At 41.4% G+C, this 26,352-nt stretch overlaps 1 long non-coding RNA gene across 1 annotated transcript; it reads left to right on the forward strand.

The window, feature by feature from the left end:
• Positions 1-8,402: 8,402 nt before the first annotated feature.
• Positions 8,403-25,519, forward strand: LOC110346506 (uncharacterized). Its single transcript, XR_002390599.2, has 3 exons — positions 8,403-8,709; positions 11,198-12,390; positions 17,581-25,519. It is a non-coding gene; the product is annotated as an uncharacterized LOC110346506 (long non-coding RNA).
• The last annotated feature ends 833 nt before the right edge of the window (positions 25,520-26,352 follow it).

Below are 26,352 nucleotides of genomic sequence, written 5' to 3' on the forward strand. Positions count from 1 at the left end.
GGTTCTCATCTACTAGTCGCGACGCAACGCTATTACAGTCAGATAGGAAACTGTCACCCCTAAAAAGCTGCAAGGGGGGAGGCAGGCTGGCTGCTCCGGGATGTCACGTGCCGTGACAAGGCGCGGGCGCGACGAAAAAGCTTCTGGAAGCTCCCCTTGTCGCAGATCCACTGACAGCCATCAGAAGACGGAAGTAGGAAAGTGGTCGGGAGTCGCTCGGTCTGCTCAAGCTGGGCTGCTGCACAGCCTGGAAGGGGGTCAGATCCAAGCAAGTGGCAGGGGAATCTGGGCAGGAAGCAGACTCCACGGGGAACAGCTAGGAGCAAGGAGCTTCCGGACGCTTTTCTGAGGAGCTTTTGGCAATTCGGCACCATCCCGTGAGGTTCGGGATCCCTTAGGGGAGCTAATCACGCGGGTATTACGATGATCATCACGAGCTGACACTGGTGGCCGGCAGAGTCTCGCGGTGCAAACTGTCGAGTCTTCAGTTTGTGGATCTAGAAATGAAATCTTACCCGCTTGTTCGCAGCTAGTGACGTAATGAACCACAGGGGGCATTTCCTCCATTCTGGCTCTCTGTCCTGGAGGTCCTACCTCCTCAGGTACAAATGACACACCAGAAGTCCAGGGAGGGCTGAAATAAGGCACTTCATAGACATCCCTAAAAACATCCTTTTGAGCTGAGGGACATGGCTTGTACCACTCCTTCCCATTTTGGGCATATTCATTCTTGTTATCCAATGCCTGACTAAGGAGGTTTCATGAATCGTAGTGAAATGAAAAAAAAAGAAAAATACAGTAGATTTACTATAAAACTATATTTAATTTAAAAGAATGTGCTTTACTTTGTGATTATGTCATGGTTATATTTAATGTCAAAGTTCTGATTTTAGGAAAATTATATTAGTATTATCTTTAAAATGTTTAAATCCTGGCAGAATAAAAATATTGGCAATTACAGTTCCTAATTTTTCCTGTTTTGGAGAGTGACTTACAGTTCAATGAAATCCTGAAGTCTGAGTGCCAGTGGTTTAGAAAACTTAAATAAGATCAGTAAGTAGAACAATACCTTTCAAACAGACCCACAGAAATACTCTGTCATATCTAAAAGTTCATGCAAACTAATATGGATATATATAAATAACATATGGATATATAAAATATGAGTATATATAATATGGGTAACATACAATGGGAACAAGTTTCACAAAATAACACTTAAACTTGGTTCATGCAACACACTATGGTCTACCTATTAAAAATGTCAGTTGCTACCCAAGAATTCAATTTCATGATTATTGATGGGTCACAGCCCACAGTTTGAAAAACACCTTCACAAGCTCAGAGTCCCCTCTTCCCAGGATAAAGCTGAGTAAATGCTGGCAGGTGTTTCCTTTTGGATCTTCCTTTCTAGATTCCACACAGGCCATCTCCCTTCTGTGGCAGATTTATTACCCTGGAGAGTTGAACTGTAATTGGTTAAATAAGGCAGTGTGCTAGCCGCAACCCTGCTCTCAGAGTATCCCCTTGCCACCTTGTTGACATGAGAAATACTCTCTATTCCTTTGGATGTAGAGGTCACTTTGGTATTCTTTTTACAACATGAGGAAATGCCTTGGTCTCATTAGCCCTACATTTACAAAATGCTTCTCGCAATAGGTTATTTTGCAGGCTAGTGATTCACACTTGGTTTAATTGATTCTATTAGCCTCAATTGTGGAGCATGACATTTTTGTTACAACTCAAAGTTGAAATTCAGGAGAGGCAGAGGGGAACACCTTACTCCAGCCCTTGAACACTGACCAAGCAATAGAAGATAATTAGAATCCAGAGGCAAAGAGAAAAGGCAACTCAAGCTAATTAAAGAAATTCATGATTAAGAATAAGTTGAGATGGGCAAGTGTAATGACTTTGGCTCTGTAAACTTGCCCCCAGTGTAACGAAGAAAAGAAAATATGCTTGGCACACTTGAAGTCACCGTTTCATTTTGGATCATGGCTGCTGCCAGTGCTGAGGCATCTTGTGACATCTGACAGTATGGGGTGGAATCTGTGGACTGGAGTCTCACAGTGGGGTGAGGGGACTGAGCCCCAGGGAGGTTAAGTGAAGGATTGCTTGGCTCAGTGCCTGGCCCAGGCTAAATACTGAATTCACTGTGGTCATTATTGCTGTTATCCTACATAGTGGTTTCTAGGCTTGGATTTAGGGTCATTCACCTGGATTCAAGGTCCAGATTCCTCACTGTTTGTGTATAATATTGAAAAAATTACTTTAACTAAGTTTCAATCCCCTTATTTAAAAATTGTGCTAATAATGATGGGAAAAGTTTGTTTGATGCTCATGGACTTAATGATATCCCACAGTGCCTGTTGTAAAATGGTCTTTACATACTAGTCCGGCCAAACTACCAATTCTACCTCAGTTTGTAGAGTACTTATTAATTTATGACAGTCCTTCTAGTGTATGTTTAATAACTGAGATCTTGATTTATACAGCAGAGGTCTTAAACAGAGAACAATTTAATCATTCTTTGTCATTACATCTTCCTGATAGGAAATAGCGTTCCACACCAAAAGAACCAAACAAACATGAAACTTTAAATAAAGTTGAAGCATTCACTCTAATTCAATAACTGTCCTTTTGGATTCCCATGAAGTGCTAAGCCCTGTGCTCTATAAGGAACATTTCCGCTTGGTAAGGTTGAAGGAAAGCCGAATTTAAAAGGCTACTATAATTAGAACTTTCGCTAATGGCACTTAAACTGATTAATGTCCAATAGGACCCACTCTACTGAAGCATATTTTTTAGGCAGTTATACATTTATATTAAATTAAGCATTCGGTGGATGAATGAGCTTATGGAGCAGCGTCTCCATGCGGCTCTGTAATGCTGTGGCCACTCACTGTTGCTGAGGACCTTCCTCCCGCCTGGAATCTTCTTCCCTTTCCCTCTTGTCTGGCTGACTTTCTTCTCATTCATTGTGGTCCTGGGCCATCCACCAACTAGGGGCTGCATCTTCAGTGTCTCCCTTCCTACCACTCTGGCATATGTTCTTCAGTGTATGTATCGGTGCTTGGAAGAATACCGTTTACTGATGAGCTGCTTATTGCCTGTGTACCCCACGGGGGCAGAGGCTCTGTGAAGGCAGGGATGTTCTCTATATGATTCTCTCTTTGTATTATGTTTCTATTATGTGTAACAAATTGCCACACACGTAGCACGGTTAAGCAACACACACTGAGCGCCTCACAGCGTTCTGGGGTCGGGACTCATGTGGGCATAGATTAGCTGTTTTCATCAGCCCTTCTCTTGGCAGAAAACAAGACATTGTCCAGGCTGCAGGCTCATCTGAGATTTAGCATCTCCTAAGATCATCTGGGTCGCTGGCAGATTTCAATTTCTTGTGGTTGGGAGGCCCAGCTTTCCCTTGCTGGCTGTCAGCTGGGGTGGAGGTGAGGTACTTTAGTTTCTAGAAACTGCAGAGTTCTGGTCATGTAGGCTCTTCATTACATGGCAGTTGATTTCTTCAGCACCAGTATCTGATCTCTAGACCCTCTTTAAGACGTTCACCCAATTAGGCTGGGCCCACTGAGGACAATCCTCTGATGAACTCTGAATACAGACCTTGGTTACATCTGCAGGATCTTCCATCTTCCCTACATAATGCACCTCAATCACAGGAGTGCTGTCTTATCATAGTCACAGGTGAGCACATTCAAGGGGAGGGGATTATATAACACAGGCACACTAGGCCTGGGAACCCTAAGAATTACCTTATGGTTCTGCCCACCACACTGCTGCACCCCTGCAACCACCTGACACTTAGTATTTCATACATATTTATGAATTAATAATGGATGAAAGTCAACGGAGAGATGAGGAATCAGTGAGAAATGAAGACTATCCATGTTCCAATGTAGGTGTAGTATCTTACCCTGAATGGAGAATGATCCTGTGGTTGGATCATCCACTTAATTCACTGTCCTTACTGATGGGTGGTGAGTGTTGTGCAGCGTGCAGGGGCACCCAGCAGCATTTGTGGCATGACAGTTCCGAAGTTTCTGCAGTAGATCTTGACTCAATGTTCTGCTGAGCAGCCTCATGCAGATGAAAGTGCTGCCAGATGGCAGGGGCACGGAAGCCCGGCTTATCGTCCACAAGTCGTGGATATTGGAGTTTCGAACTCGGCCTTCTGCCATCTGTTGTTGAACACTTAATGTTTTACTGCTTCCCCAAAACCAGAAAAGAAGAGGAAGGTATTTGGATTTCCAGGAGAAATGATACAAAATTAGGCACAGAAAGATATCCTGATGATTCCTAAGATGCTGTGTGTGGAACAACTCTCTGAAGGACATGCCAGTAGTCCTTTTATTTGAGATGGGAGAAGCAGAAAGGACAAGGTAGACCCAGGATAGAATATGATCTTGTTCTGGCTGCATAACAGAATACCACAGAAGGCCTGGCTTCAACAGAAGACACTAATTTCTCACAGTTCTGGAGTCTAGAAGCCCACGACCAAAGTGGCAGCACATGGTGTTTGTGGTGAGGGCTCTGCCCTGTGTGTGGACAGCCCCTTCTCGCTGTGTCACATGCCTGACCATGGTGGCTGCTTCGAGGCAGCTGCTCTCTTCCTCTTGTTGTAGGAAACCAAGAAGAGTAGATCAGGCCTCCACTTAATGACAAGGATCTCATTGAGCTCTGCTTATCCTTAGAGATCTGAACTCAAGGTAAGTCACACAAGGGCTAGGGCTTCAACATAGGAATTTTGAGGGGGCACAATTGAGTCCATAACAGAGAGCCTGGGAAGTTATGGAAAATGATGGGCTCTCGAAAGGAGCCAGGTAAGCGGACTGAGATTCCAGGCTTTGGAGCTGGGACACACCTTCGAGTTGTCACTCTACCTCTTGCTGGCATCAGGGACAAATCCACTTCTTATGGGGCCTGAAACTTAGGCAATTTTAGCAACTCTCTTTAAGACAGAGACTACAAAATTAGGTAGAGAGTCTTGGAAGGGAACCTATGCAAATAAGGGGCTCTGAAGCTCCAACTTTATTAATTCACAGTAAATTCACCCCTTCTTGCCATTCTGCCAGTGAGAATGTAAGTTTCTGACCCTCAGTTTTTTCAACTGTAAAGCAGATAATAATTATCTTATTTTAAATTATAGGAGTGTTGGGATGATTAAATTAGGTTTCAACTAACACACTCTCCTCATTGGCTGTTACTGTTGCTATCTGTATTATGATTGTCACCTCACCTTCTGTTATCATTATTCAGCCTCTTCACTTTACAGATGAAGAAACGTGGAGGAAACCATTGTGTGCCTGGCGATCCCTCCATGATCAGTGAGTGGGTGGTGGGGGGAGTTCAGCCTCCTGACCCAGTTCTGCTCTTCCCAAGCCTAGTGATTAAATTCCACATGGCCATTTGAGGGGGGAAGCTCAGCTCCATCTTCATTTGGGATAAAATGATGACTTACAGGCAGGGAAGCTTCCATGGACTCCCCTTTGGGAGTGACTTCCAAGTTCCCAGACTCGCAGATTCTGTTAGGGACATCAGATTTTCCTGGGAAAGGTCTGCAGAGCCAGTCCCAGGGGCCTGTGCCTGTCCCTCGGACATGCTGTGGATGACAGGGGCTGGCTCTTCTCCATTCCTCCTGTACTCTCCCTCTCATCTGACTCTGGAAGAACATGGCTCAGAGCTGCTCTTAACACTTCTATAGCACAGATAATGTTGCTGCCCAGGTACCTGAACTTTTGTTTGTTTGTTTGCTTTTCCAGTGACTCTCCACATTTATTCTGGCTTACTCACTGGGGTTCAGAAGTTTAAGTAGGATTAGTACTGAACCCAAGATTGCCAGTCCTTAAAATGAACACAGTATGAAAGCTAAATTTTTCACTCAGGGCTCTAAACTTTTGGCCTCTGAGTCTGCATAGAAAAAACAAACCTCTCATACACAGTTTCCTCATTTCTCTTCTTTACAAATGTGGTACAATTATAGATTTTTTTTTTAGTGACACAGTCAAAACAAACCATGTAGCAATCTAGTAGAAACTTCACACTTCACATGTGTAAAACCCAAATGAGCACTGATTTTCCCAGAGTTGCTATTGGCTACAGCAAGCATAGCTAAGTTATTTAACCTATTGTTTTTACTGACGTTCAAATAACAACATGAGGTTTTGGAGTTTTCCAGAGGAATAATGTCACTTATCTTCAGGGTGGATGTGAACATCTTGTGGTTATCATTATTATCATCATCATCATCATCATCATCAATATTAATATATCTCTGTCAGAAATCATGCTGCTAATAGTGTAGGGTTAGACAAACAATGCTGATTTTTTGCTTTAGAGTCTTCATGCAGATAAATCTGGTTTATCCATCTACCAGGTCTGCTGTTTGCTAGACACAGACACGTAACAAAACAGAACATTTTGGAGTTGTAGCCAGCCAAGCACACCTACCGAAGGGGACTTGTTTCTTCTGTTTCCATCCTTGAAGGCAAGTAACGGAGAGGTTGGTGGGCTGTTCCTCTGAGCTCTGCTCCTTCCCTCCACCCTAATGTGAGCCACCACACTTATCCCTCCATTTCAGTCCCATAGCCCTGATCACACTGGGTCCCCAGCATTCGAGCTTCCCAGCCTCTGTTGGAGAAATCTGCTTTTGCACCGGGGCTCCACTCAACAGTCCTACTGTTTGCTTTAACACCTCGTAATAGCCTGAATTAAAAGGTAGTAAGGTGTTAAATATCCAGTCGACACAAAGAAGAAACCTACTGATGATGGGGACAAGGAGTCTTTTCCTTGGGATCATTTTGGATGATATGAAAAGCCACCAACAATGTTTTCTTAGGGATAAAAAGCATCAACACATTTCTTTAGATTTACATGAATCCAAATATTATTTTCTTCTGAGGCTCCTCATGTGCTACCCATCACCACATTATTCTGTGGGCTGTTATTTGCCAGCATGGAGTTGTTGACTCCTGGTGTTTATAAGCAGAATAGTGGGCCCAGGAATAATAGCTTCTTGGACGTGAACTTGGAGCAGTGACCACGTCATTTGCAGACCATATGTGTGCCAGGTACTGTTGCACTTGGGATGGGTGACACAGTCAATGAGACACACCAGGCACAACACCCAAATCTCTGCCCTCAGGGTACAAATTTTCTATTTAGCATATATACAGAAAAATACAGGAGAATTTCTACACTTGCTTGTACCCAACAGATATTCCCATATTTTGCCTTTGGGATGTAGCAGTTGGTGTTGTACAGGAAGTAGACTACCTCTTGACAAAATGAGGTTTTGTCACAGGCTGGCTTTTCAAGTGAGAAGAGATCTGGCTCCCTTCTCTTGCGATTTGCATGGGAGACCCTGTCTCTGACGCTGCAGAGCGCCTCCACACCTTTGATGTAGAGCAGGCCTGTACCTCCGGGGGAGAAACACTACCATCCCAACTCAGCTTTGCAGAAGCAATGTGGAGCCAGTGTTACCAGAATTACCATGCAGGGTTTTCATATATTTTTCTTTTGACAACCCAGGGTTCAAAAACAACTGGAAAAAAAAAATTCCCCAAAAGCAAACCAACAAAAAGACTGCATAGTCACATTTCTACAAGTAGTGAGTAGTAGGTCATTATTTTCAATAGTAAGAATAAGCAGTTTAGGAGTAGGCTTTAGGCCAGGTATGGAGAATTGATTGTCATTGCATATGGAAAATAAATAATTATGCTTGGATTTAAAAAAGACTTATGACACATATGCACGCACACGGACACATGCACACAAGTACCCATGCCCTACATGTGCATGCCTTTGTGAGCCACAGAATGGGGAAATGTAAATTATTCCCAGTTCAGTACCTGTAATCTCTCAAATGCTTCATAAATGCACAAGATGCTGCCTGGGTTGGATGTTTAACTCTCTGAATTAGCTGAAATGGTTGTAAAATCACACGGAGCCAGACAGTTTACAATCAACTGCAAATCAAGGAGGCTCCTCTATGCTGTTTGTTCCAGCAGGCATGGGGAATGCACTGAGCTTGCTAAATGTGCATCTGATACCCCCTTAGCAGCTCTGCTTGTGATTACAACCTCCTACCACCCCAATACTCATCTTTCTTCCCCCTAGGGGAGCTAGGTGAAACTCTGGGTGCCCAGAGCATTTAGGAAGTGGTTTGTGGTGCCTGAGAATGGTTGATTGGGCGCACCTGGCCTGTACTCCTAGTTAGCTCCTACACACACCCAGTCCTGACCTCAGAACTGATTTCTGTCAGCTCTAATGTGCCTGAAAAATCTCTTTCATGGCAGTTTCCTCTCCTAACACTTCCCTGGGGAATTTCCCCTCAGGGTGTGAGGCAACATTAGATTGTGACTATGATAAGATGTTCCCTTGGAGGAGTCTTGTATGAAAAACAGCCTTCGCATCTGTTGTTTTCCTTATTTAGGGTCTATTTCATGCTGAATGATCCTGGAACACACCCCAGGCCTCTGTCTGGACTCCTCTGCAGCCTGTACTTCCTCTTCAGCACTGCAGCTCCTGAAACACTTGGTGACATATGGTAGCCTATCTGTGAAGTGTGCTCAGTGCACTCCATTTGCTTTCTCACTCTGCAGGCTGGTGCATCGTGTTGGGCTTCGTATTTCTTAAAGGGAGACTGATAAACTGATAGTTGGCCACCTGAAATCTTTTTTTTGGAACAAGGTAAGAAGAAAAATAATTACATTCATATTTGCATAATTAGTATGTGGGCAAAAGGGGGTTACACAAACGGTGAAGGGTTAGCAAGATGCTGTAAGAAGCTGTTTAAAGGAGCCAGAGATGTTCAGCCCAGTAAGATCAATTTTATTGTTATTATTTTTGGAGGAGGGTGGTAGACATGATTCAAATGTTTAAGAGGCTGTCAGGGAAAAACTACAAGTTATTTTCTTCTTTTCCTACGTAGTTCTAGTCAGCAGAAGTAGACTCAGTGTGTGGGATTCAGAGGTACACAGATCTCTATTCTATATAAGGAAGAGCACTTTGCTTGTTAGAACTCTGTAGTCATGAGATCTGTGATCTATGTATGCAAGCAAAAACCGTGAGATCTGCCTGAGAGAGAGTTCTCGCACTGAGTGTAGTGGAGCCAGACCTGGAAAGATTCCTTCCCCTAAGTTTTGTTCCCTTTTCTCTCCTCCTCTTCTCCTTTGCTGAGGATCCATCCTAGGACCCCTGCATGCTAGGCAAGCACTTGACTGCTGAGCTACACCCCCAGCCCCTATACTTTCCTGAATTTGAAGTTTCTTGTTCAATTTTCATTTGACAGAGGATTGATGGGAGGATTAGAAACATGCTCTCTCTCTCTCTCTCTCTCTCTCTCTCTCTCTCTCTCCTTCCCAGAGGAAAAATATAGTTGATCAAATTAAACTTATTCTGTGACCTGAAGGAAGTTGATTTTATATCTACTTTTAAAAAATTTATTTTCTCTTTTGGGGTATGTAATTGCGTATGAAGGAGAGCTTTGCATCAGCATTTTCTCTGACAACAGCAGCTCATTTTCCTAAGGGGCATCACACCTCTCCTACCACATGTCACTTGGTCTTTCCCTCCATTGAGAACCCTCATCTCTCCCAGGACAAGTGGTGAGGACTACCTGAAACCTAGTTAATCCTACTCTTCCCTGGAAATTGAATGTTGAGTGCTGTGACACAGAGACAGAGAAATGTTGGAGCTGATGGTTTCCTATAGCTCTGTGAGGGGAATGCCCTTTAGTTCATGTTCCCTAGACTCATACGCAGATGGCAAATCGATCTCACAAGTTGTGCATGTTTGTTATGTGGCCATATTGTTTGATCCTAAGATGAGGAGTTTGTATCAAGATTTGGAATGTGTGACCTTGTATGTTTTCACTGAGAAGGGAGATGATATGTATGCAGTATATACAATCCAGCAACTTTTGGGGAGAGATTCCCATGGGCTCATTTAACTAGGGGCCATAGGGTTTGGGAACTCCTGCTTCCTGAAGTGTTAGAAAGTTAAGGTCAAAGGCTGGATGCATTTCAAGTTGTGAGACAATGCCATGTGATTTCAAAGCTGGTGTTTGTGCATGCCTGCATATGTGCATGTACAGAACTGGGGGTCGGGGGGAAGCAGCCTCTAAAACTGCTTTCCAAAATGCCAAAACACTGAGCCGCAGGTTTGTCAAGAAAGATCTGTGTATTTGGATGAAACCTGCCTCTTTGGTAAACACGCAGTGGCCTGTCCCCTCTTGCCCCGCTTTTGAACTTTTGTTCACATTAGCAGTTTCCCTCACCTTGGCTGTTGAACTTCCCTTTGTGGTGAAATTCACAAGTGTTGAGAACTGGCAAGAAAATGATGGAAAGCAAGGGTGTGTTGGACTAGATTGCATTTTTCCTGAACACTGAAATATCAGGATGTATGGAACATGAGTCATCACTTTCTGTTGGAAACTTCTGTGACCTTTACAGAGGAGGCCAAATTCCTCCCAAGCTGTGCTTTTTCACACCCCAGTACAGGACAGTGAAAGGGCAAATCCAAGGGAGGCAGAAGCATATTCCTCTTTTTTTCTTGCAATCTGTTACCCATTTATTGTTCTCCTGACACACTTGGCTTCACATGATCGTACTAATGGTGCACATGAAGGTTGAGTGTGGCAGAGACTCACCTGAGCTGCCTCCTGTGAGTGTGCAAACCCAGAGCCCCTCTAGAATGGGGACAGAAGAGAGGGGCACATTGTTTTGCTGAGGACTTAGAGGCAAATAATGTTATTGTCAGGCAAGCACCTGAGGGAGGAAGGCCACATTCAAAATAGTGACAGACAAGCTAATATTGCATGGTTTCTCTTATATGAAAATCCTGAGGTATAAATGAAGTACAAAATAAAAGATAGATAATAGGAAATAGGGAGATCTTTTGCAAAAGGGAATGGGACCAAGATATGGGGGTGGGGAGAAAGAGGATGAAAAAAAGCATTGAGATGTGTTATGTACTTGTACCGACCCCCAAGAGGCATGCGATCACTCTATACTGCAATGTATAATGAAAATAAAAATGGCAAAAAAAGAAACGACCACTAAAATCACACATGGCGGGGGAAATAACTTATAATATATAGGTAAAAAGGTAAGAAAGACTGCCATATCCTCAAAATGCAAAAACAAACCAAAACCAACATAGTAGTTCTGTTTGGCAGACTGGAACCTGACACATCGGCCAGAACAGAAGGCATGAAAGTGCTGTGACAGTGATCCAGCCGGGCCATTCTGTCCAGAGCCACGCAGCCCTGCAGCTGTTAGCCTGGAGGACTTCATGGCCTCAGCCCGTGTTGTCGATGGAGAAGAACTGGAACCATTGAAGAGTCTTCATGTTGCACACACTGTCTCCTTCACCATCCATGAATGTGGGGACGCATGGATCCCACATCCATGAATTGGGAATGTGGGGTAAGGGAGCAGGCTGGGAACATTCACTGGAATCAACAACTTCGAATTGAAATTCTTTGCCCTTGAGAACTTTGGCCAAGGAAGATCCTGGTTGTATGCCCTCTCCTACCCTTTATAGTCTATGGAAATCCTTCATCTTTTTAAAATCGTTTGGAATGAAAAAAATTTACACAGTGAATTTTTCTTATCTAGAACTTATACCTTAAGGGCCCTGACCACTTGTTACTTTAATGAATTTTAATACTAATCTTTCTAAAATGAATTGCACACTTCTTTGCTTTCCGAAAAGATCAAGTGAAGATAGTATACATTTTTCATTTTCCTATTTACTGTCAGGTGCTCTGTTGTCACTTTCCATGGCTGCCTCTAACCGACTTTGTCCCCGTATCTAATTTGCTGCTTCTGAATGGCAGTGAGCAAAAACTCAACATGCTGAGCTTAAAAATATATTTATACAGGTGATGTATGTTTTTGAAGAGGGGAGGAGAAACTCTCTCAAGTCAAGTGCATGAGCTGTGCCTGGGGACACATATTTCTGCTTTATGGAGACCTTTAAAAATACTCTCCCCAAACTTTTCTTGTTCATCTTTGATTCTCAGTGGTGTCCTAGACATTTGAAGTTAGCAGATAAATAACCCTCAGATAAGTAAAGAGTTGTGGACTGACTGTTCTTCAAAGGTTAGAAAACAGATCAAATATATCCATTTCCCAATTGGGAGTGGGGGTCAGCTGCAGAGCAGCCAGCAAAGACACTTAATTCAAGCTTAATCGCTTCTCCCATGCTGACTGGATGTGAATGCGGGGTCTTTCACAGTGACGATGGCTGTGGCAACAGAAGGAGGAGCACAGAAGGCTCCTGGAGGTGCTGTGCACTGGAAACAGGTTGGATGTGTGCTATTTGGGTGTAGCAGACAACACGGGGAGAAGTCTTCTGCAGAAGGAGGTGAGTGACTGAGGGGTAACGCGCTGGGTTTGAATGGAACTATCCGTCAAACCGTGAGGCCTATTCTTTGGAGCTATATTTGCCAAGAACTCAAGTGTCCTGTAAAACTTGGAGCATCTTGGAAGTGGGAGGAAGTGCACCCCAACCCTGACACTTTTATTTTAGAAAAAGAAACCTAAGCTCAGAACAAGCTTCTGTGTTCTTAGATGAGCCAGCATAAGCATCTGTACTCTGACTCCAACGCCAATATTTCTTCCTACTTCAGAATGCTTTCAAACGTAAGATGTCATGAATGCAAGCAAAGGCTTTCTGTGGGTAGCAAGCTTACTGCTAGTTTTGGGATGAAAAGACCTGATGCCTTGGGTGGTTTTCTATATTCAAACAAAAGATGCAACAGATCATCTGCAGATGACCAATTGGTATAATGGCCAAATGATTTAGAGAAGTTGTTTTCATCTTTTTTATCTATCAGTAGATGGCAGGAGATACCATCAAATCAAGTCATGAAAAGGGGCTCAAATGATGGAATTCAGTCATTGTTCCTTGTATTCCCTAGAAAGCTTGCTATCTAGGGTAGTCAGGGTACTATGTTGACACCTAGGGAGAGACTGTTTTTGAATATAGATTTGGGTTCACTTATTTGCTTCCCCATTAATCTGGTGAGATTACAGCTGGTTTAAAACAATAACCAAATGTTGGAACTAAATTTACACTCTTTAAAGAAGACACCTGGAGAAATGATTCATCACTCATGTTGCTAAGATTAATTGGGCATTATAATTGTGTTAAGTGGATTCACACACCATGTAGGAATCCAGGAGTTTCCTATTTGCTTTCTTTTCTTTTCTTTTTTCTTTCCCTTTAGGCAGAGAAGAGAAAACAGAGCTAGCTAACTTTGGTGTGAGATGGGGCAATCCAGTATCATAAACAGCTTTATCTAAGATTAATGCAGATAAAGCACTACAATTAAAATAATACTCAGTAAACGCAAGGATATTTTCAAATGCCTGAATCGACTCTGGTCTTATGAGCTGATATTTCCCTACCCACAGAAAGGTCATTTTCATCAAGATTAAATTTGATTTTACTTAGATTTTTTTGGAGTAAAGGGTACTTAGATGCACTATCCTCAGGTTTTCCTAATTTGGAGATTATAGAAAGGTGAAGCCCTTGTGGAATTTTCAAGAATTGAAGTTTTCAAGTCTTCAAGTGTGTTGTTCCCTTCTTATGCACTTGTCATCACTTAACACCTTATGCCTGTGATGCAAAGGATTTGAATCAACTACTTTAAAAAAATCTCTTTCATCGTTTGACCCCTGCTTTTTGGATAATTTATGAGAAAAACATTTAATCGATGTATTGATTTTTTTCTCTTTTAAACAACAGCTTAGCCGGAAACCATGCATAGTTTGGGAAGGCTAACTGCAGGGGCATGGACATGGGTGTCACACCCAACCACAGCCTTGGTTTGTGCCACCTCCAATCACAAGGGCACCAAGGGCCTGCTGGGTCCCCAGGTGGGAATGAGTGCCACAGAAAGCCCCAAATCCTTGAAACAGAAAGAGAACTGAATTTGCTTGCAAGCAGACTCTACTTACTTTTCCTTGTAAATTTCTCCACTGGGGAAAAGATTTTACTCAAAAGCACATTATTTTCTCCTTTGCAAAACATCCAAGTGGTGGCTGCTACCAAAATATGCTACCAGAGAACATAAAAACAGTCTTCTGAGTCTGTGTTAGGCCACTTGAAAGTCTCACTTGACAACCCCTCAGTGTTACTGAGCAGCACCATGCTGTTGTACTGCGGGAGATGGCACTTCTGGGTCAAGGTATGGGGCCTCCAGGTGTGGGAAACTAGGAAGAACCAAGCAGTCCTGGCATGGACACAGGATAGCCAGTGTGCCCTCTTTCAGTGGTTTTACCATTTGTTGTATGTTGTAAATCTCCTACAACTTATTTATTTCATTGTCAGGGACATCCTTTCACAATGAAAAGTGGCAATAAGTTTCATGGTCACCCATTCATGCCCCTACTTCTTCCCAAAGACTCTACTTTCCTGTTTTGTGTGTACCATTATCAACAACATACGGTCAATTGCTAAGGATGCATGTTGATCTTGCCTATATTGTTCAGCTTTCTCATTCTGTGATCAGCTGGCTTCAAGGCAGAAACATCATGGTGGAAGGGTACAGTGGAGCAAAGATGCTTAGTTCACGGCAGCCAGGAAACAAGTGTAACAGTGCCAGAGAGGAAGGGGGCCTGGGACCATATACAGAACCCAAGTCATGCCTACATGACTGACCCAGACACACCTGGAGGTGTGCTCCACCAGTTCCCCATGTTGATCCCAAAGCCAATCAAATCAACACTTCATTCAGGCCACATCTCACTCCTTGTCAAGTTCATGCCTGAATACATCCCTTTAACCACACTTAATCTCTAAATAAAGACAACACTGTATTCATAATTTTGACTAACATAGTACAACTCTACTGCATACAACCAGAAATGCAACAATCCCTTCCTCAAAGCCTCAACAGTTTTAGCATTTCTCAATGTCAGCATTTTTCAAAAGTCCAAGTCAATGTTTCCTCTCAGACTCAAGGTAAATTCTTAGCTGTGAACTTCTGTAAAAATAAAATAACAAGTTGTTCATTCCTAAGGTATAATGGCATAGGGTCAACATTCCTATTCCAATAGGGAAGAAAGGGGCTAGAAAACAAACCAAAGCAAGACTGAAAACCAGCAGGGCAAACATTAAGTCCTATATCTTGGTACACAGCATCTGGGCACATGCTAATGAGATGTGAATTCCAGAGCTTGGATGGCCCCACCCCTATGGGCTCACTGGTTGCTCCCCACGTGTTCTTTCTCTGGGGTTGGCTCCACTCATGGTCTGCAGCTTTCCTTGGCAGATGTTCCACATTACCACTATCTCTGACTTCCTGGGATCTCCACTGCACCTTTGGTTTCATTCCTATAGCTTCATGTACTGCCCTCTGAGGGGCTTCTTGCCTGGTCTCCCAGGCCTTCCTTTGATGTCTGGGTGGAAGCCTCACTGACTCCACAACTCTTGCATTCTACATGCTAGTAAACCCAGCATCACAGGGAGGGTGTCAAGGTTGGCTGACACCTTAAGCAGGAGTCAGGGCCCATTGGACTATGGCTATGGTGACCTCTGAGTGCCTGGATAACTGAGCATAGTGAAATGAATCCTAGGGAACTAATTCCCTAGGAAGCCCTTCTTGAGTAGGGGTCCCAGGCTTCTCAAAAGGTTTGTACTTTTGCACCCATGAGTCTGTGATGCATGGGATCTCACTAAATTCTGAGGTGCCCTGCGGGCATCTTTCTTCTGGTTCCTGTACAAAGTACTTGATTTTTTTTTCCTCCCAGTACCGGGGATCCAACTCAGGATCTTGTGCTTGCCAATCTGGCACGGCACCACTGAGCTACATCCCTGGCCAACTTGATTTCTTTTTAATGGAACTAATCTCTTCAACAATCACAACTTTTTTGGCCCCAACTTTAATTAAGAATTTATTTAAAAAGTTTTCATTTTTAGAAATAAAGGTTTAAAAAACAAAAATTTCCAAAACCAGTAATTCTGTTATATCCTAATTGTTTAGAATTTTTCTATAAACTCCAAATAAGTAAATAATAAAAAAATAATTTCCAAATCTTACAGAACAAAAAGAAAACCACATTAATCATTAAATACTTTTGGATTTGCTTTACTTCTCCCAGGTTGAATTCACATATATAAAAACTGATGTCCTTTACATTCTGAATCTCAAATCTTCAACAGTCAAGTAATTATACAGTTATATGTAAAGTATGTATTTCATATTTACTTGCCATAGAAAGCAGAATGGAGAATAATACTGTGATGTTTAAGAAAATGCTGTTTCAAAAATGTTGACTAGGTTCTTCTCTCTTTTAAGGTATATATAGCTTTTTAGATGTTAAACCTTTTGAAGGTTATTTTAGAAGGGATGTGAAGTGACTAGTTTATTTCAGATTTAGTGAAGAGTAATTTGTCAGTAATCTCAAAAATCCAAGCCAGGAGAGGATCATTTTCTTTCTTTTTTCTTCATGTGCTCATTTCCTTCGTAAGGAAGGCCTGATGCAGTAAGAGGATACATTTCACAAACTTCTAACACAGGTTTGTGAATTGTCAGCTAAAGACACCACCTCTGATGTGGATGGTTTCATTCAATCTATGTTCTACCAACTTTATATCTTCTAGATCATCTTTTATAATGCTAATCAAGTGGCTAAGGCCTTCCTTTTGTTGGTTCAAATGCTGTTTGATCTCATGTAACAGATCTGCATCTATGTAATATCTTTCTTCAGATCTGACTGCTCCAAAATGGTTCTGCATCCTGATTTGGGACATCAGTTCGTTTTGGCCCCAACTTTATATGTGCTTCCTTTGGGTCAAAATTTAAGTTTTTCAAATGTTTTAATCTGGTTTTTGCCCGTACTTCTCACTTTAATTCTGCCTAAGCACACCATCAGTGGTCTGGCAGAGGAATTTTCAAGACAGCCAGCCCATTGCCCTTAATCTCAGTTTCCCACAAAAGTCTCAGGACATGGGCAAAATGCAGCCAAATTGTTTTTTGTCAGCTTAACTCACATAGCCTCTAGTCCAGCTGCCAATGTAGTCCTTGTTCCCAGCTGACCCCTCTTGAGCCTAGCTTTTACTGCCTGCATTCTTATCAGCATTTTGACCTTCTATGCTCCAATCAGAATCATCCATCCGGCTCTGCTTTCAGCATTCCAAGGCTTCTGTAGTCTGTATCTATAAACCTTTCCAAATCTCTCGCGCAAACCGACTTCCTAAACCACATATACAGGTACAGTTACAGTGGCCGCCCTACTTTTCACTAATTTTCTATATTAGTTTTTCTATTACTAAGATACAATACTTAAGAGCCTCAACTTAAAGGAGGAGAAGCTTAATGTGGCTCGTGATTTTGGGAATTCAGTCCATGGTAGGTTGGCCCTGTGTCAGAAACGTCATGTCAGAAGACTGTGGTGAAGCAAAGAGATTTAATTAATGGTGGCCAGAAAGCAGAGCAGGGGAACAGTGCCAGAGAGGAATGAGCCAGGGACCAGACATAAACCCCTAAGGCCATACCTCCATGACCAATCCAGACACATCCTGAAGTGTGTTCCACCCATCCTCCAGGCATAGCCCAAACCCAAGCAAGACGATACTCCACTCCAAGTGCTACTGTCAGGGAGTGGAACCTCTACATGTGAGAAACTGGGAAGAAGCGAACAGTTCTGCAGTGGGGCAGGAGAGAGTCAGCACACCCTTACTTCAGTAATTTTACCGTCTATTATATTGTTGTAAATCTACTATACCTTATTTATTTCACCCTTTCAAATTCTAAAGTGACAGTAATTTACATGATCTCCTATGCAGTGGTGGTATATTTTCCCCGGTTCTTTTCCAAAAGATTCCACTTTTCTGTTTTATATATACTATTGTCTACTAAGCTCAACGTATTGAAGAGTATCTTGATATTCTTCTCTATCCAACTGTGTTCACAAGAAAGAAACTTACAAGTTCTTTCACTAATAAATTATAAATGATTAATAAAGCTTAATACTATCACACCTAAATGTATAATAGAAAATGAATGTTTAGAGCCAAAGATAGTCATGTTTAATCACATAATTGTTAAGAAGAATTTGAGACTTCATCCTACTTATAAGATAACAAGAAAGCTTGTTATAGCTTCATGGTGCTTGTAGAAGATATGAGTCTCCTGGGTCAGAGACAGAGGATACTCTATTTATTCACTGCAGTTTTAGAGCCGGATATCGGTCCTAACTCTCACCAAGTGATGTGGAAAATGTGAGATGACACTTACTTTGCAGTGATTGTGCTACCAGGGGTACAGAAGGAATCCAGAATTTAGTGAATTTAAGTCTTTTATGATGGGCAGTAAATATGTCTGCTTTTCTTGGGAGGGAGACAACTATACATTCCAAGACTCTTCATTAGATAAGCATGCTAGAGAGGAATAATGGTAAGTAGAAACAGGAGAGACCTATGGAGATTTGACCCTCAATAACATCTGCAGATCAACAAGAGCCACTGGAGATGTCACGGTGAGAATTTGTTTTTGCTAAGTTTTAAGTAGTACTAGAGGCAGTCGTGTACTTTGCTTATGCAAAGTCTGAATTCAGTTTTCCAAATTTTCCCAGAGTCTTCCTACTTTACGTATATTTCTATCAATAAATATATAATTACAATTTTGTTTTTTTCCTGGGAATAAAAGTAATGCATGGTCATTATAGCAAATGTGGAGAAGTAGGAAGGAAATATAAAAATCATTCACAGTTTCATCACTCAGAGGTAAACCTTCATTAAAATGTTGGCTTTTTAAATGGTTCAGTCCATATTCTTTTTCATGTAAATTGAGATAATGTTATTTACTTATGTATTTTGATAGTTTTGCTTTTTTACATATGGAGAGAATTGTACAAGGTCATGAGTTATTGCATAAAATTATGATTTTAAAATAATTGCATAATATTCTTACAGTAATATGCCATTTTAAAAAACTATTCCTTCAGTGTTAGAAAATTTGCTATTAAATAGTACAATGATGAATATTCTGGTACATAAATGCTTTTCATTGCTGTTAGTTAGCTTCCTATAAGAAAAATTATGGAATTGAAGTGTCTAGTTTTATTTTAAGGTTCTATTTCCAGACTGCTTTCAAGAAAGATTATACCAATTTACATACATAGAACAATGTTGGTGATTGTTTTTCTCCTCACATATTCAATACAGTTGAATGTTTTAATTTTAAAACCTGTTAATAAGATAGCTAAAAATATGCTTTTAAATTAGCATTTTTTGATTACTAGTAAAATATAGTTGTGCCTTAATATGGGGGGGGGGGCTTTGGCTCCAGAACCTCTCTGGGAACCAAAGCCTGCTGATGCTCAAGTATCTTATATCACAAGGTGTGGTATTTGCTTATAACCTATTCTCATCCTCTAGATATGTTAAATCTTCCCTAGATTACTTATACAGCCTAATACAATGAAAATACCATGTAAATACTTGTTATATTGTATGGTTTAGGGAATAATGACATGAAAAAAATAAGTCTGTACATGCTCAGTATGCCACTGTTTTAGAAAAACATTTTTAATTCAAGGTTGTTTAAATCATTTTGTTACAAAACCTTTGGATATGAAAAGCTGTTATCTTTCTCTGTTATTTAATGGATCCTTTGTATTTGTTTTTAAAATCTGCTCATGACCTTTTTCATTATCCTAATAAAGTTTTAATATTTTTCTTACTAAAGAAAAGCTTTCCAAATACCCTGTCTGTAACATTTTGTATACTAGAATTTTGTAAAGTATCTCCCTAAATGGTTTATTTTTAAGTTGTATTAATGCTGATTTTAGACACTTGGACATTAAACATTGTCTGGCCATTATGCAGATGCCTTCTTCTATTGCTTAGGAATTCTTGCCCACTTGGGGTTAAATTTACTACATTTTTCAGGTATTCAATTTATTTTAATATTCAAAGGAAATAATATATTTTCATATGTGGACCAGATATGGACATTTCCCCGTTTAAGCAGCCCGATTCCCCAGTCAGGGAGCCATTCCTTACCCAGTGTCTGGGATGTGCTCTCACTCATGTACTAATTAGGGTTTCTATGAAATGTGATGTTTGAATCAACCTCTTCATAAATTTATCACTGAATGATAGTCTCACATCCGATACAAGTTACAACTCTACTGATGCTCGTCTCTGAAGGACTGGCATAGTTATATTAGAAATATTTAATTTAATGTATTGAACAGAACAAATATGATAGCGTACCACTTTTGCGACTTCAACTTGTTCTCCAAAATTTTAACAAAAATTAGTTTCAAAAAGGTAAGAATATATTTAAGTGATAAGTTTTTGTTTTTTTTTTTACCATCCTTGCAGTTTTAAACATTTGTAATTTGTTGAAATTATGGAAAATAAAACCTTAAACTACATTCTTTTCTTGCAGTGCAATCTGCTTTAACAGTGAGTTGCTACCCATCAAGAAAAAAACTATCCCTCAGGTAATATAATTAGAAAAATGTTTTTAGATAGTAAGAGAAGTTAAGGAAGGTTTTCCTATGAAACATTTTATACTCTTGGGCAGTGGGATTGGCAGGGAGGAATAGAGAAATAGGGAAAGATCAAACTTTTTACTTTCTTCCCCCCTACCAGATCCAGATAATAAAACACAAAGCCTGTTTTGTGCAAAATCAATGGGGGTGAGTTATTCTGACAGAAATTTGCCGTCCTTCACTGATCATGTGATACTCCAGATAATAAATATTTTAAGCCAATATGTTACTGATAATTTATTAGGCAGTATGATATAATGAAAACAATACAGAAGTCTAGGGATGAAAAATTAGACTGGTGAAACGGAAGGTGCATGCAAATGTCAGGTACTTCCTCATGTTTTACTATTCTAGGGTAATGGGAAAGAACATGGTTACTAAGTGGAGCTTAGTAACATTTATTAAAATTGTCATTCTTATATTTTCTTACAAATTTTTTTTTCCAAAAGAAAAAAATTCAGAAATACTTGTTTTGAAGTGTAGGCCCAGTGTGCAGACTTTCTTTTATTTCATCTCTATCTCCCTCCAAAGCTAGACAATGAATTCATATCTCTAAGTTCATACATTGCTCATGAAGATCAATGCAGAACTCACACTCTGTGCAGAAGACAGAAATGCTAGTGTCCATGGAACCCAGTCTCAGTGATTTCTTTTAAATCCCAGTGGGTCATCCGCTGCTGAATCCAATGTTGGGTGGACATAAGTGCTTAGGAAACGCTTGAGGTGAAGACTGGAGCGGACTGCAACCTGGGGTACATCGCGGGCTTCAGGCAGATCAACAGCACCATGAGAAATAGGTGGTTCAAACTAATACATTTCCCAACTACTTCGAAGATGAGGCTTTGGTGATTTTCTCGCCATGCGGAGAATGAGTGGAGCAGTGGCAGTAGCCATGCTGTGTCCTTGGATCACGAGTCCAGTGTTAAGGAGGGAAACTGGATGTCAACACACCGGAGGAGGTAGCTGCTCTGTGTGGTCGGCAGAGAGAGGCAGAGTGGAGTCCAAGAGAGGACTGGACTCCGGAAGTCGAAGTCCCATCTTGGCCGTCACTTGTCCTCTCTCTATTTTAATTTCCTCACTTGTAAAATGGATAGCATTTCTATCATCATTAGGATTAAATGAGCTAGCCTGTGTAACGCACTCAGGTCACGGATGGGGACACCCAAAGAATGCCGCATAAATGTTTGTTAAATAAATAAAACAAGCTTTTGAGAACAATGGAAGGAAGGAAACGGAGAACCAAGCACGTGGAGTCTCTAGAGGCCTAAACACGTCTGAATGGGAAGATTCTGGGCTGGAAAAGTAGAAAAAACTAGTTCAAAGATGACTGGCAGCCATGATCAGAGTTTACACGCCCCTGCAAAGTGATATAAAGGCCGACATTATTCCACTGAAGTGACAGTTTGTGTAGAATGTGGGTGGGAAGTGTGATGTTAATAGTGGTGTGTCGATTTGATTTCAGTAAGAACCACCTAGGGATGAGCTAAGCACATTCCTGGGTGTGGGTGTGTCTGTGGATGTGGTTGTGTCTGTGGATGACTGACATGCAGGCTGCAGAGTGAGTGGGGAAGACCCACCCCAAATGTGGGTGGCACCAACTAGTAGCCTTGTAGCCTGGACAGAAAACAAAATGAAAGAAGGAAGTTGCCTGCTTTGGGAGAGCTCTAGTCTTTGCCATCGCCTTTGGACATCAGTCTCCAGTTCCTTCAGCCTTCCTTCCAGGGCAGCCTTATCCTGGGACCTTGGACCTGAGCTACATCCCTGATCCTCTTGTTCTGGGAATTCCATCTGCTTGGGTTGAGCAGCTACTGAATCTTCTGGCTCTCCAGTGCGGAGACAGAAACTGCAGATTCTTCTGCCCCTGAACCCTCAGACCACCACCCCTTACCCTGTAAACCTGGCCAGTAAATCCCTATTACTGTCTGGCTGGTGGGCTCTTCTTTCAACCCAGAAATTACAAGGTACAGAGAGACAAAAGAGGACTGAGCAAAAGTATTTATTGAAGAGTGAAAGCAGAAAGTAGCATTTATTGTAAAGCAAAAGCAAACAGCCCCCAGGTAAATGAACCTGGGAGGTGGCCCCAAAAGTGTTGCCAAAGGAACTCATTGTCTACAGGTTTTTATATGTAAAAAATGACTACATCTTAGCCAAGTTGAGATCAACCTACGGGGTTACAATCAGGAAAGTTTGACATAGAAGTGGAGTTTGGGCTAGGTAGCAGGAGTTTGGGCTAGGTAGCAGGTATACTCTTGCACACACCATTAATTATAGCTTTAAACAGAACAAAGACAATCTTTAGAGAGGTATAAATATCTCATTCCTGGGCAGGAAAACCCTGCCAATCCAACGAGGCCTTTGCTCACTGAGCCCTGGCCATGGTCTTCATCTCCACTGAAGCTTCCCAACACCCTCTTTGGCTTGGCTTTTCCCTGGCTCTTTTTGTTGGAACATTCACTTCTCCTCATGGGCCAGTGTCACTCTGAGAAGTCTTCTAATCCTTGCATGGGGCCTTGCTCCTCCCCAACATCATGTTTCGCAGAAACTGATTGCTTAGGTTAGGAAAATGACACCCAAATCTTAGAAAACGGGGCCTAAGCTCAGCCACACCAGCACGGAGGGCTTGTGGTTCTTTCTCCCTAAAACTCTTGTTAGCTCCCTGCTTCACATATATTTTCTACTGATTCTGCCCCTAGAGAATCCTAGCTAATGCCCGAAGGAAGACACCAAGCTGGGGATCAGCAAGAGGGAGCCTTCCCTTTCACCCCCTAATTGTTCATGTGTGATTAAGATGTCGCAGATTTCCTTTGAAAATAAGTTTGCGAATTACTTTTTGATGGAGTAGAAATCCAAATAAAAATTGTAGGTCCTGGGCGAAGAGATCTTCACCAGGCTGAAGAGGAGATGGATTCAGGAATGCTGGGTAACACCCAAGCTCCGGTTTCACACCGACCAGATCTGTGGTTACTACACATGTGGTGCCTTGAGACACCTGGCTCCAAAAGAGGTATAGTGGTGGTGAACCTATGGCACACTTACTACTGTGTTTTTCCTTTAGGACAAAAGATGTTAATGTACAAGCTATTTTCTTTAAATGGAAACCTCAGGTTTACTTGCAGGGTTGGCGCTCTGCCGTAAATTGGGTTGCAGTTTGGCCCTGGATCTCCAAGAGTTCGCCATCGCCGTCGAGACCAACCCACGGTCACGACAAATGTGTGGGGAACTTGGGCATGTGAGGACTCAGAAGTTACTTTAGGTAAAGATGTCTTCAAACCAGTGGGTGATGTAGGATGAGAAAGAAACAGAGAGAAGGGTGAGGGGAGAAAATGAGGATGATTTTTAATGTCAGAGTGGATCTGCCCTCTTTGGTCAATAACCAGAGATGCACAGGCTACGGCCTGTCGCCTGAAAGGAATTGCTGATGCAAATTCTGGTTTCAGTGACAACTTCCAGTAGCAGCAAAAGTAAGTTTTAAAATCAAATTTGGAAATTTCCTCAAAGCTGCCTTTTCAAAGACAAATGAGCCTCTTACAGGATGTCTAGTTAAGTAAAATAATGGATGTGAAATGCTTTGCAAAACAATAACGTCCTATATAAATGGAAGGCATTATCATGTACTGTGTTAAAAAAAACTTGCAGTAAAAAGAGATTTTTTTGTGTGGACTAAATAGTCAAATATGGACTGCATGACAGCCCTGGGAAGAGGAGTTATAATTGACAAATGACTGCGCCCAGGTCGAGTGGATGAATGTGTACGTACTGACCTGCTAGGGTACCGTTGGTGTAACGCAACAGAATTCTTTGTTTTCTTTTTTTGCCCTTTTCTTGTATGAACTATTCTTCAGAGGCTTAAAGCATACTTGTCAAATTTAATGATAAGACATGTACGATCATTTTCCTATGGCACCTTGCCCAAGGTCACAGGGTTAGGGACAGGTCTCAAGGATGGCATTCTGGCTGTGGTGTCCAAGGTGCTGAGTACCATCTTATGCGAAGTTAGCTCTGCTGTGTTCTCTTGGATAATGTGCTCAAGTTCATGTAGCTAGATGTGAGGCGATCCTGTCCTCCCTGACACTCTGGAACGAGAGCAGCTTTGTGGTTCACAGGAAGCAGTGCGCACCTATGAATCAGGTGATGGTGCCCTTTTGACCTACCTGGGAGCGTCCATGCTGAGGCATCTTCTGTGATGCCACCAATTCAATTCTAGGCCCTTAAATCCTGTCTCTGGCACTTCATGCCCGACAGCATTCCCTTCTGCATAAAATACCTCCTTATTCTCATTACATCTCCCCATAAAACTTTCATCAATTTGAAAATTGTAAAATGCATTCCTTTTTATGCAGACATTTAATTTATGTATGGTTAAATCACAATTGAGCAATATATCCTCCTGCAAACCCACATACCATCCCAACTCTGCAATTTGAAAATAAAGTGAGGAACTTAAAATTGGCATAGGTTTTTAGGAAATGGAATCTTCTCAACTACAGACTTTAGAGGATGCTTATCTGCAAAGCAAAGTATGGGACATGCTTTGGCTTGATCAGCAGATTCTTCTTAGAATAAGATTCAGGCACAGTTACCAGCTTTGCCAGTTTGACTCAGAGTTTTCTGTGGACAAAATGGTGCAATCCTTCTTTATGTGCATGGATGGAGCCAGAACTTTCAACCTCTCAGCCCCTCAACCTCTCACTTTCAGAAATGTTGAAGTTTAAAATATAAAGGTGTTGTTTTTCCTTCACACCCAAATGTCAGAGCTAGATATTCTGATTTTTCTTGATTGGCTCCAGGTGATGTTAAGTGGAACGAAGGAAATTATCAAAATCAATCTATCTTTAAAGGCTTTCTTTGAAATTACAGGATCTGAATCAAAATGTAAAATAACATTATTCTTATTCTGAGTTCCCTTCCATGATTTTCATAGCTTTCACACTACCAGAGAGCAAGTAAAATAGCATTTGTGTGTGTGTGTGTGTGTGTGTGTGTGTGCGTGCGCCCTCTAGCAAGGTGATTGTTAGAGCTTTAATATTTTCCAAAGAAATAAGTATATCTTAAGCAATCTACCTCTTGCTTGCAGGATTTCCAAGAATTTAATTACTAATCTTCTGAAGGGTTAAGAAAGATAATTTCTTCACATCAGTGGATCAGCAAAATGACTTATATATTAACAATAAAATGCTTAGCATGAATCATGATTAAAGATTGCCAGTGTTGCTGGGAACAGTATTACATGGACAGCCATAATCATAAATAGTTGAAATATTCAAATACTAGCATGTCAGAACCTTTACATACTGTACAGCCCAGGTCTTGATCAAAGTCTAAATCTGGTAGAAATGTGCATTTTCTAAAAAGTCAAACAATACAGAGTAATGATAGCTATAATGCCGAGATACTGTTTAATGTCTTCCCACAGCAAATAGGATCGGAAGACCCCAGCAGTGACTTTTACCTGGGAATTTATTAGAAATGCAGAGTCTTAAGTCACCCCAGACCTTCTGAACCACAATCTAATTTTTAACAAGATCTTCAGGTGATTCATATGTGCATTAAAGCTTGAAAAGCACCACTTTAAAGTATTTTGTGAATGGAATTATGTGAATGGAATTGCTGTTCAAAATCAATCTGTCTTCAAAGGCTTTCTTGTGAATGGAATTATTGTTTTCCAAAGACAATGTCACACCCTAAGAGTAATGGTCATCTTTATTTTGTAATGGGGCCATCAGAGCCTAGTGAGAAAAATTCTTATATTCTGTTGCTCTGGCAAGATAATGACTAATACTGAATTATTTTTTTCCTGGAGGAGCAAAAGCAGCCA

This window comes from Heterocephalus glaber, unplaced genomic scaffold, assembly GCF_053883595.1.
Source record: "Heterocephalus glaber isolate CG9 unplaced genomic scaffold, H.glaber_assembly_v1.0 deba00001778, whole genome shotgun sequence".
Lineage (NCBI taxonomy): Eukaryota > Metazoa > Chordata > Mammalia > Rodentia > Bathyergidae > Heterocephalus > Heterocephalus glaber.